Raw genomic sequence first — 11,028 nt, forward strand, 5'->3', positions numbered from 1 at the left:
ACAACGCTGCCGTGTGAGTTTATTTATAACACTCTGTTTTTATGTAAACATGTATGTTGTGTAAAAATCCCTGTTGATTCAAAGCTTTTGTTTCCCTGACAGAGCTTCAAAGAAGCCTGTCAGCGGCTGACAGCCAGGACTTAGAGCAGCACCTCAATGAAAACTGAAGCCAAGTGCATCAGATAGAATTCAGACATCAGCTCGTTACATTGTCTCCAAGCAGCTGTGCAACTTTTTTGATCATCCTTTTTATGTTTTGACAAAAAATATTGCTGCCTTTCACTGTCAACTCCATCTTGAAAGTGACACATTGGGTACACGCCAGTTCCCTCGTGATCCTTCCTCGCTCCCGGTTTGACCTTCCGAATCGTTCGTGTCAGACATCACGAAGGCTGATCCAACGATTTTATTTCTACCCCGAGGAAGCGAGGAGGGATCCGTGAGGAGACATGAGCACAGATACACGAGACCAGCCTTTATGGATGACTTTTGCCAAACAAATACGCCCTTTTATTGGAAATTTGTTCATCATCCCTGCAGTTTTACCCCACAGTGGACAGACAAATAAAACAGCTTATTTCTATAAAACATTCTAGTCACAATTTTGATCATTGGAGAGAAATTAGACTCAAAATGGTCACACATCTGTATTTAGGCATGAAGTCTGATCCCTGGTCCAAACATGTTTCCCTCCTGTTAGAACAGTGTTTCCTGTGGTTAGGTTATGTTCAGCCGGCATCCACTTGTTACCTGCAGTGGCTGTTTTCCCAGCAGAAGAACAAGTTCACCAATCGCAGTAGCTTATTTAAACCATATATTTATTTATTTATATGACACCATGGGCTATGTCTTTTCCACTGTGAAATTACACGTGTATTTTGCCGAAAGCCCACATGTCCCAGTTTTCCACCAGCGCTAAAATGCAGCATGCATTTGTGGATCTGTGTGGAGCTGGAGACCATGAAACGAGTCTCAAACCTCCACGCAAAGATGTGTGTTAAATGTGCACAGAAATTTAACTATCTGTAAATAAACAGAAAAGAATGTCACAAATATTTTAGAGGTTTGTTTACACAGGAAGCTTTTTTTAGAAGTTGAAGATAAAAATCTGTACAACAAAAAAGTACTTTTATTCAGGTTGTAATGTGTACATTTGTCCAAAAATATATATTTTTTAAAAAATGTGAATCGTGTTCATTAACACACATTTGTTAGCACCAGAAATTATGCACAAATCTTGGTCCACGTTTATAAATCTAAATTTTCACTTGTAGTTCATGTGATACACATCAGTGACCATTTTGAGTCTAATTTCCTTCCTATTGAAGATTCAATTTACAAACAGAATATTGGTTAATACAAAGCAAATAATTATTAAATGTGGAAAAACCATGTACATTTAGTGTCTGAATGCTGAGGTATTTTTACACTCTGCTGTGTGACTAATCTTAGTATAAATACAGAATGCAAACCAGTTCAATATTCAAATGTACACAGAAACTTAACTGTGGTAACTGTGTGTGGACTGTGCATACATTAGCAAATACATAGCATACAAATCAACTAACAGCTGATCATCGATGAGAAACATAGATGCAGTTAAAAGAACTGTAGTGTGCTCATTCTGACATTCTGACAATGGTCAAATCATGTCGCAGTGACACATGTCAGGACGCATCATGCTGCTTTCTAAATACAGTACAGCTTATGTTGATCATTTTCCCTGAACGGGGTGACGCTGTGAAACACACAAGCACCACTGAAGACATGGATACAAGCTGCTAACACATGCACTCATGCTGTATCCACAAATACTGAACAAACACACTCACTGTAATTAGCCTCCTGTGTGGCTGGAGCATGTTCGGTGACCTGACACAGGCCTGGCTGCTGCAGTGCTCTCTCTCCATGTGGATCTAATTACTGCACTGGAAATATGATTGTGATACACAGGTAGTACACGTTCTCCATCAAAGCCAGATCTTCTCTTTGGTAAATTATACTCCAAGCTTCCATGCCGGGCACACAGAGAGAGCGGGGGGGGGGGGGGGGGGGCTCCTGCATTGGATAAAGGTGGGCAATTGAAGATTGAAGAGCGGCTTCTGGTCAAATTTGATGTATCACTGAAATCCAAACTTTTGCTTTAGTAACAAGACACAGTGCATCCCGGCGCTTTGATTTATAATCCCTGCTCCAGCCAAACACAGTTCATTTATTATTCTGCCTCTGTGCAAAAATACTTTCACACAGGGTCTACACAGTTCATTTGATCACATACATCTTAGGGCATTACTCACAAGGACTTCAGAGCTTTTTATGTCAGGATTTGCGGGGTGTGTGTGTGTGCGTCTGTCTGCATGCATGTGTGTACCACGGTGAGGTTTCAGGTTTACATTATGCTGCATTTCGCAAAGACTCACATGTCATGTACAAAAAATGGAAACTGTACAATGTCTTCCTCAGCATGAAAGCTTACACGAGTTTACCTTCAATGGAGTATTTGTTTGTTTTTGTGCATTTTAAATTTTGTTCTTTTTGTTGTATTTTACGGTTTGTGTTATATGTTTAATGCTTTTAAATACTCATAGAAACACTTGTTGAGCAATGCCAGAGTGACCAGTCACATCGTTGGAGGAGGCCTGTGCCAACACTTCACACCTCCCTGGCCCTGCTCCTGCAAAGACACAGCAAATAACCTGACCCTCAGTGACTGTGACTTTTTAAGTTATGTTTTTATGCCTATTTTTAGGAGATTACACTCACTCAGTCCCTCCTATCCCCATGGGGATATAGTCAGCAGAGCTCAGTATTAAACACTTTTCTGGCCTTTCCTCCTGAGGCTGGAGACCCTACAAGCACAGAGCTATTATACAAGTATGAGGGTTTACTCATAAGTAACCGCAATCATATTTAGTAAAGGTTCCATCCTCAATTATGAATGTAAACTTTTGTTGTAAATCAGGATATAAAGAGCAGTAGAGAAAGAGATTCATTTCTTTTCCACCTCATCCAGTTCATCTTCAACCACACCTCTGAATCTTCACTTTCAACATGTAGTGGCATCATTCCACCTCTTATCTGTGAGCACAGTCATCTCTTACTCTTACTAAATGATATTTAACATATTTTTCATATTTGTAATCTTTCTTAAATAAACAATCAGTTCTCAATTTTGGCTTTTGCCTGATTTCTCCTGCCTGTTTGTACAGATTTGGCCCGTTCATGGTATTTGAACTCCTACACATCCACATTTATTTGTTTTGAATGATTTTCTTCTTGTATCTTTTTTCATCTTAACAGTCTTATTTTACACCTACTTCACATATTCCCTCTTCAAACTACAGAAATGTTCATAAAGCTCATTGTTAGAGTTCTCATTCTCAGTCTTGAGAACAGATTATTGAAAATCCCTTTCTAACCATTTGATAGCAAAAACTAATTCAACGATTCTTCTTCTTGCTTGCAGGAATCTTCTTAAAATCTTTTGAGCCCAAATTATTTATCTTGTTGTCTTCTCTGGTATCTTCGTTTACACTTTACTAATAACTGTACACTCCTTGATGCTCTTAATGCCTACATTTGTATTTTCCTATTTAAACCAAACTCTGCAAACTCAATGACATGACAACTGAGATAATGATATCTGCATTAATCATCACCAAAAACAACAAATTCACAGTGACCTTGCCAATAGCTGTCAGAGATGTTGCTCTGTACCTCTGTTTGATACAGATACTTGAGTCAGCACCGCATGCTGTAACACAGACAACAATGGAAAACTGTTTTGAAGCAAATCTACTCTCCACAAGCAGCAGTTAGGAATGCTGAAGTCATAGAAGCCTAAACCTGGAGCTAGTGGTAGCTGCTTAAGTGTGTGTAGTGTGTGTGTGTGTGTGTGTAGTGTGTGCACACCTGCACAGAGTCCTAAATTTGTCCAAATCAAAAACAGCTCCGACCACAAATAGTTCCAGTATGAGTCAACGGTGTGTTGGTTTCTACGAACAACCACCCTCTGTGGTTTCATATGATAATAAAATTATATATTCCTTTATAGTCCGCTGGCTCTGACCCAAACGCAAGTGCTAAAATGCATCAAGTATATTGTCACAAGGTGAAGAGCATTACATGCACTTAGGGGAGGAAAACAAAAGAAATAATCAGTAGGAGGGAGAGAGACAGATGTAGAGAGAGAGGGAGGGAGATGGAGCTCTGGCCTCACTGTGTGCTGTGTTCTCTGTTCAGCTCTGTAATCATGTCCTGCTGTTTTAGCTCGGCTCAAACTAACTAGGACCCCAAACAACAAATAAGATTAGATGAGATAAAACTTAATTGACGCCCATGGCTACACTGAGTCACTGCAACAGCGAAGAATTTTAATGGCAATGAAAAGAAAACAATATAAATAAAGCCCCGTTCGGACGGGGATCAGCGCTACAGGTGGAGGTGCGGAATGAAATATTCACCGCGCTCCTCGCTAATTTAGCTCATTGGTCCAGATGGCACTTTAACCGTCGGGAAATTACAGGATGAGGTCTGTAACGGACGAGGACATTCCACAGGACAAAGCCAAAAGAGATGAAGAGAGGAGCCAAGAGCCACCCTGGGGGGGACGCGAGCAAGAGATGAAGGGGAGCCGTGGACACGAGGCAAAGACACTGCACGAAGTTAATTTGACTGAAATATCATACTCCTTCTCCGAGTCATAACTCAGTCAAATCTCAACACACAGGACATGAAACACATATTGATATAATTCAGTGTGACTTACATTTCCTGAGGACAGGCTAAAATAACAGGGACTGAAAACAGAATACCTCTACCTACCTGTAGCTGACACTGCTACAGCCCATTTCATGGGTTTTTACAGGGTGGTGCTGGCTACTTAGGTTCATACTTAGCCCCAAACTTCTGAACGTGACTTAATGCTCACCGCCCTGTGATTGGCAATCATTTAGTAAATGTTCGTAAATGACAGTAAAGGACTGCAAAATGTTCGTGGCTACTGACCAATATCAGAACTTTGATGAGCGTCATAGCATCACTCCGGAAAAGAGCCGAAAATTAGCGTGTCCACCCGGGTGTCATGTTTCCATCACTGCCTGACGGAGCTGGAGCTGATAAAGATCCGTGACTACCGTACCCTTTCCCACTGAAGACAAAAGCCAGATGTGAGTGGGTGTTAGTGGGGGTTTTTTTTTGTCCAGTGTGAAAGGGGCTTCAGGAAGTTTAGAGGAGATCAGAATCTTATCGCAAACAGTACATTTGCTTTTGCAGGAGAGGTTTAAGTAAAGCAACAAAATTTCCTAGCCCTTGAAGTTGAGTCAGTCTTTCCATTTCTGAAAGAACCAGACTGTGCAGGTTTCCATTATACCTGTAGTATGAAACAATGACAGTGGTCACATTGAATAGAGCCATCAAAATATTATCTGCACCCAAATCAGAAGGATAATCAAAGTAACAAAGTCTGTACTGAGTGGTGTGTCAAGACTGTGCAGTGTCTAAAACCACCTCTACATCCCAGATCAGAGTGGAGCTTTAAGGGGGGTCCCACATCATGAAGAACAATGGGTGAATGGGAGATGAATGTGTGGAGGCCATGTCTCTTCTTCACCACACCACTGACAGCGTCTTAGTCCTGCTGAAGATGAGAGAAACATTCCACCATCATCCACAGATGCTCCATGGGAGTGACATACTTCAAATGTTTTCTTGTTTCTTGGAGTGGTAGGTAACAAATCTGAATTTGAAAAACATTTATGTCCTTCCTTTTTTTTTTTTTTTTTTTAAATCAGGTTTTGCAAGACTTCTCAATGTTGTTTGGAGCAGAGACTGTTTCCAGGCTCGTGGAAAAATGGAAGATCAGTTTTAAAGACAAATCATCCAGGAGGCCAGAGCCTTCGAAGACACTCCTCTCCTCAAAACAGCTGAAATCTGCCTTGAATTAAAGAGTCTGACACTGCTGATGAGCCAGGTAGTGTCACAACACTCATACTTTATTGGTGTTGTAATGAGTTGTCAAAGAACCTCAGCAGCTTGTACAATGTGTGTTAGGACTACCTCAAAAAAAGTCTTGCAAAATCTTACATTTTCCACCCTAAATCTGCCGTTAATGGAAGGGAATGGACTTTGTATGCGTCTTGTGTATCGTGTTGTTGCAGCTCTTTATTGAGGCTTCATGTTGTTTTTGCAATGTGAAATATTCAAACTCTGTAAGTGTAAATATGGTAAGAGTTATTGGTAGCCGTGATTATTCCTCCTGTCCACACTGGGAGACTACACTGTATGAAATGGAGGACAAAAACCAGTTTGCGTTTTTCGGTTCAGCTGAAGATCACATGAGGCTTCAAACAGTATGTCAGACGCATCCAGTGGGTTTCTTCCAAAGTTTTATGGCAGAATTCTCTTTCTGTAATCATATCTGATATTTAATGCCACTCTGCTGCAGCTCAGCAAGGACACAATCAAAACACAAAGAGGGAATTTCATTTTCAAAAAACTAACTTCAGGACTTACTTTGTGCAGCGCAGACAGCTGGAGCCTCGTTAACGTCTCTACAGAACAAGGACTGTGGATTTTTCTCCTCTATCTCTAACCATATACTTGTGTTAGAATGGTATTATTCTACACCACTACTAACTCTTTCATGGTACATATTAAGATGTGAGTATTGTATTAAAATAGAGGATAAATTCTGAACCTTTAAGATAAAGTCTGTGGGTCTGACCAGCACACAGCGGGAGTGTGTAATGACCGGCGGTGAGTTAACTGAATAGCAGAAGACAGAGGTAACCTTGTCCTCACAGGGTAGGAATGTGAATTCAGTCCTTCTTAAGTTAATGGTGTTATTTACGCTGGCTGTAGAGTGGGACAGTGAGACGGGCCTCTCTGCTTGTCTTGCTGCATCTTCTCAATCTATAAGCAACTGGAAGGAAGCAGCCTGAGAAGATCAGTGTCAAGAGAGGTGACTTATCATCAGGTGATATTTCTCTTGTGAGGACAACGAGATCCAGTTCCAAATACTGTGGTCCATGAAATATTTCATTTAAACTGATGGCGAGAGTTTGGGGATCACTTTGGGACCACTGGAGGGAACCCCCTCCTCCCGGGCATCGCTTCAAAACAAACTTTATTTTCAGTGTGAAGTATGATGATGCTCTGTCCAGCCTGTGCACATTTCTGCAGACTACTGTGGCTACTGCTGATGTAGCCACAACGACAGAGACTCCAACCGTCAAAGAGTTGACAGCAAGGCTGTAATGAGCTTCTGCAGAGAGAATGTTGAGATGTTCCCTTTGTGCTTTGTCTTTTGATAAAGTTTTATTTTTGTTCAGGCACCTCTGTCTAATTCACAGAATGTATCCTGGGGAAAACTGTGAGACTTAAATGTGGCCAAAGTGCACAGTTCTCATGTTATTCTGGCTGCTGAACTGAACTCACAGGCAGAAGGTGCACTTCAGTGACCGGCCATTGACACCTAATCCACGCACAGTAATTAAGCATAGGTGCAAAGACCGCATAAAAGCAGAGCATGAGCCATGATTTCATTTCCTGACTGGTCATGTTACAGGCAGCGGATAAAATCTGCCGTTCAAATCATTTAAAATAGCCAGTTACAAGACATTAGATTTTAATTTAGCTTTCTGAATTCCTTTAATCATTTATTGTAGCATCAGTAACTAAGAGTTATTCATTATTTTTTTGAGACCTCCCAAATGAAGGAATGAAATTTGTTGGTTGCATGACTATTTTCCATGCTTTCCTCGCTCATCCCGTGAGCAAGGAGATGATGGAGCTAACTCTTGCTGGCTCAAATGGGAATGAGGAGGGCTGGAGCTTAAAGTTCAGCAAACACCGAGTAAGAAACGGCCTTCAAGTCCTGTTCTCTCCAGTGCAACACTGTGAAGGAGGAACATGAGATTCAGAGATGGACCCTGATGGATCAGGAATACAGGCTGGAGGACATAACACTATCAAGTCCTTTAACTGGTTGATGTTGTTATGTAGCCATCATCAATAATGGAGGCTATTTGAGATGTTCCTGCTAAGGGCAGGACGACCACGAATGTCTGTAGAAACATTCATGACATTCAATCCAACAGAGATATTTCAATCTGGACCAGAGTGGTGACTCAGCCAATCATTAGCATTCTTAGAGCAGATGTAACGTGTGGTAGTGCTGGCACAGACACATGGGAACTGCTGTAACAGAAAAGACTGCGTGTGTCTGACAGAAGTGTCATGAAAACCAAGCTCTGTATGAAGTTCACTGTGCACTGAGAGAAATGGCTCTTTCAGCGTACATATGTGACGAAGACCGCGTCACTGCTCACTGGTAGCACATGGTAGGACAGACACTCAGCCCTGTACCCATTCATGGTTCATAATAAATAATTCCCCACTGTTTTCCTGGTGAATGCAGGCACCACATTGGACAAATGTTCATACACCATATACCCAACACACTACACAGCAGCTCTGTTACTTCAAGATGGTTTATTCATTCACATGCTTTTAGCAATGCTGCTGCCATCTTGGTCCTCTCCTTCTCTGTGCCTGGGGGCTGAACCAGAGCAGCTGAAGAAGGCTGCCTTATATAGTGGTAGGAGGTACCTGTGCAGCTGCTTAATTGCGGGCCATACCAGGTTCCGCTGAGTGGCAGGGGGGATTTTGGTTTGGCATTAATATAATGAATGATATGATGAAGCAGATTCATGTATGTGTGAATTATTGAAATGATGATTTGTGTTTTGTTGTGGGTTTAATGTGGGACCTGATGTGGGAAGTATGTGGTGACCAGAGATCTCATTTAATGCACTGATTGTAAATGGGTTGGTCTTGGGAGGAGCTTAGGGTTTATAATGCTCTGGCCAACAAAGTGCTCGAGGAGAGAGGGAGGGATGCAACACCCAGCTTTTTTTTTTTTTTGGCCTGTAAATATATGCACCGCTCAAATGCGATTTGCAACTCCAGCCATCAGTTTTTTGTTTCCTAAACTAAAAAGAAAACCCACGTTTGTGTGACAACATGTGAAGATAAACTTGAAAAAAAAAAAACAAAACATGAACCCATCATGTGTGGTGCTTCTGCTCCATCAAACCAAAAGATTGCTTTGCCTGCATCGTCTCCAGGCTCCAAGCTGAAAATGAGCTTCAGGCATTGAAACATAACATTTGCGATACAGAAGTTTATGGCTCTGCTACTGTGAACATCCTTTCTTAATGTGAGGAGACTATGACTTGGATATGATTCAACTCTAGAATATACTGTATTATAATTAATATGAATTTGTGTACAGTAGCAGGGCAGGCAGTAATGTTTGTCTGTGGCCCCTAGGGGGAGCAGCTGAATCCTAAATGAAAATTCCACTAACATACAAATTTAATATATTAAATATTAGACTGACTACTTGATTTTAATTTGTGTCCCATATCTGCTGAATATTTTTAAAGTGCAATGGAGAATATGAATATTAATAAAATAGGAATTAAATGACTTTACATGTATGGATACAACAGAAACTTTTCACTGGATTTCACAGTCTTCACTCGCGACTGGAGATGCTTCAGTTCTAATCACCTAAGTATTGAATTCAGTCACATGAAAACAGGTGGTTGTTTATGGGGGAGATGGTAGACTCTGCTTCTGTTCAAAGATGGTCTCCAGTGTCAGACGCCAAAGTCCTCCTTTCTTCAGTCATCCACTCTCCAACATTAAATGTTTAAAGCTTCCAGTGAACGGAGTCAGAATTATTTTGTCTAAAACTGTTGAAACTCTTTCAAATGTCAAGAATGGACTTTGACGCTCATAACAACTTTTTTCCCCCCCATGTGCATGAGACAAGCCCTTTAGCCCATTTTAATATAAAACAAAACAACACATTTCTACCATTTAAAAAAAAAAAAAAAAAAAAACCTAGTTAAGGGTTTGATGTGCTTTGTGCTGGCAGTCGTTTCCCTTTGGCTGCGGAGTGTTTGGATTTCATCTGAAATGTGTGTATTTGTAAGTAGGTGATCTGTAGACACCATTTCAGAGGAGGCTCACTGAGCCTTGATGTGCTGCTCTGAGAGGATGTGCATGGTGTGTGTGTGTGTGTGTGTGTGTGTGTGTGTGTGTGTGTACAGAGAAGTATTCCACCTCACACAGGGCACTTACACCAGAGCCATTCTTTACAGTGTGTATTCCTCTGCTGCCTCACACAATGTAAATGATGTCTGGCCACTGTGTTTTATGGCTCATAGATGGAGGCTAAGCTTGGCTCCTGTGCCACCATCTCTGATGGACTGCTATGGCTGCTCTCATAAACTTGGCACTGTTCTGCAATATGAGCAGGTCCTGCCAAGTTTCTCATAAAATATCAGCAGGACACACTAAGCCAAAATAATCCACTTCATGCCATTTTCAGTCATGTGATTCAGAATCCGTTTGTTTCCTTCGTTATTCTTACACTCACATTTCTGTTTTGGTTTACACTCAAAACCACAGTTACAGATAGTGCTTTGGCAAGAGCTGTCAGCAACTCAGCAGATGAATCAAAAGTCAGGGTGAAGTAGATTTAAAAAAAAAAAAAAAAAAAAAAAAAAGATACTCTCCAGCAGATGGCAGATTTTGTTCACTAAAAAAAAAAAAAAAACTCCTTCCAGGCTGCTGTTCGCTTCAAGAACACCACAAACTCCTGTCCTGAATCAGCCTGTAGTGTCAGGCCTGTCCTCTACACACTGACATGACACTTGTCATTATATTAATGCTTCCTTACCAGGACAAAGTGAAGGAATTCAAGTTCCATTTTAGCATCAAAGATCAGACTGTAACAACATATTATACAGAATGTGCAATGACCTACTGAATTCAAATTAAAACTTCAAGAAAATCATCTGACTGACTTCAGTTTATTAAGATACAGGTTCATTAAAGCAATGTCTGATCGTGTTTATCCTGAGTCTGCTGACTCATCCACTGCATTCTACTGTTTCTTCTATTTCATCCATTTATAAAATAACAAGGATTCTAGAACTATTATTATTATTATTA

General features: G+C 40.8%; 1 long non-coding RNA gene across 1 annotated transcript in view; it reads right to left on the bottom strand.

The window, feature by feature from the left end:
- LOC121197146 overlaps positions 1 to 11,028 on the bottom strand; it is a 208,200-nt gene that overhangs the window by 153,176 nt on the left and 43,996 nt on the right. The window contains exon 2 of the long non-coding RNA XR_005896226.1: positions 744 to 750. This is a non-coding gene — a long non-coding RNA (uncharacterized LOC121197146). The remainder of the gene's footprint in view (positions 1 to 743; positions 751 to 11,028) is intronic.

The sequence above is a fragment of the Toxotes jaculatrix genome, chromosome 17, assembly GCF_017976425.1.
Source record: "Toxotes jaculatrix isolate fToxJac2 chromosome 17, fToxJac2.pri, whole genome shotgun sequence".
Classification (NCBI taxonomy): Eukaryota; Metazoa; Chordata; class Actinopteri; family Toxotidae; genus Toxotes; species Toxotes jaculatrix.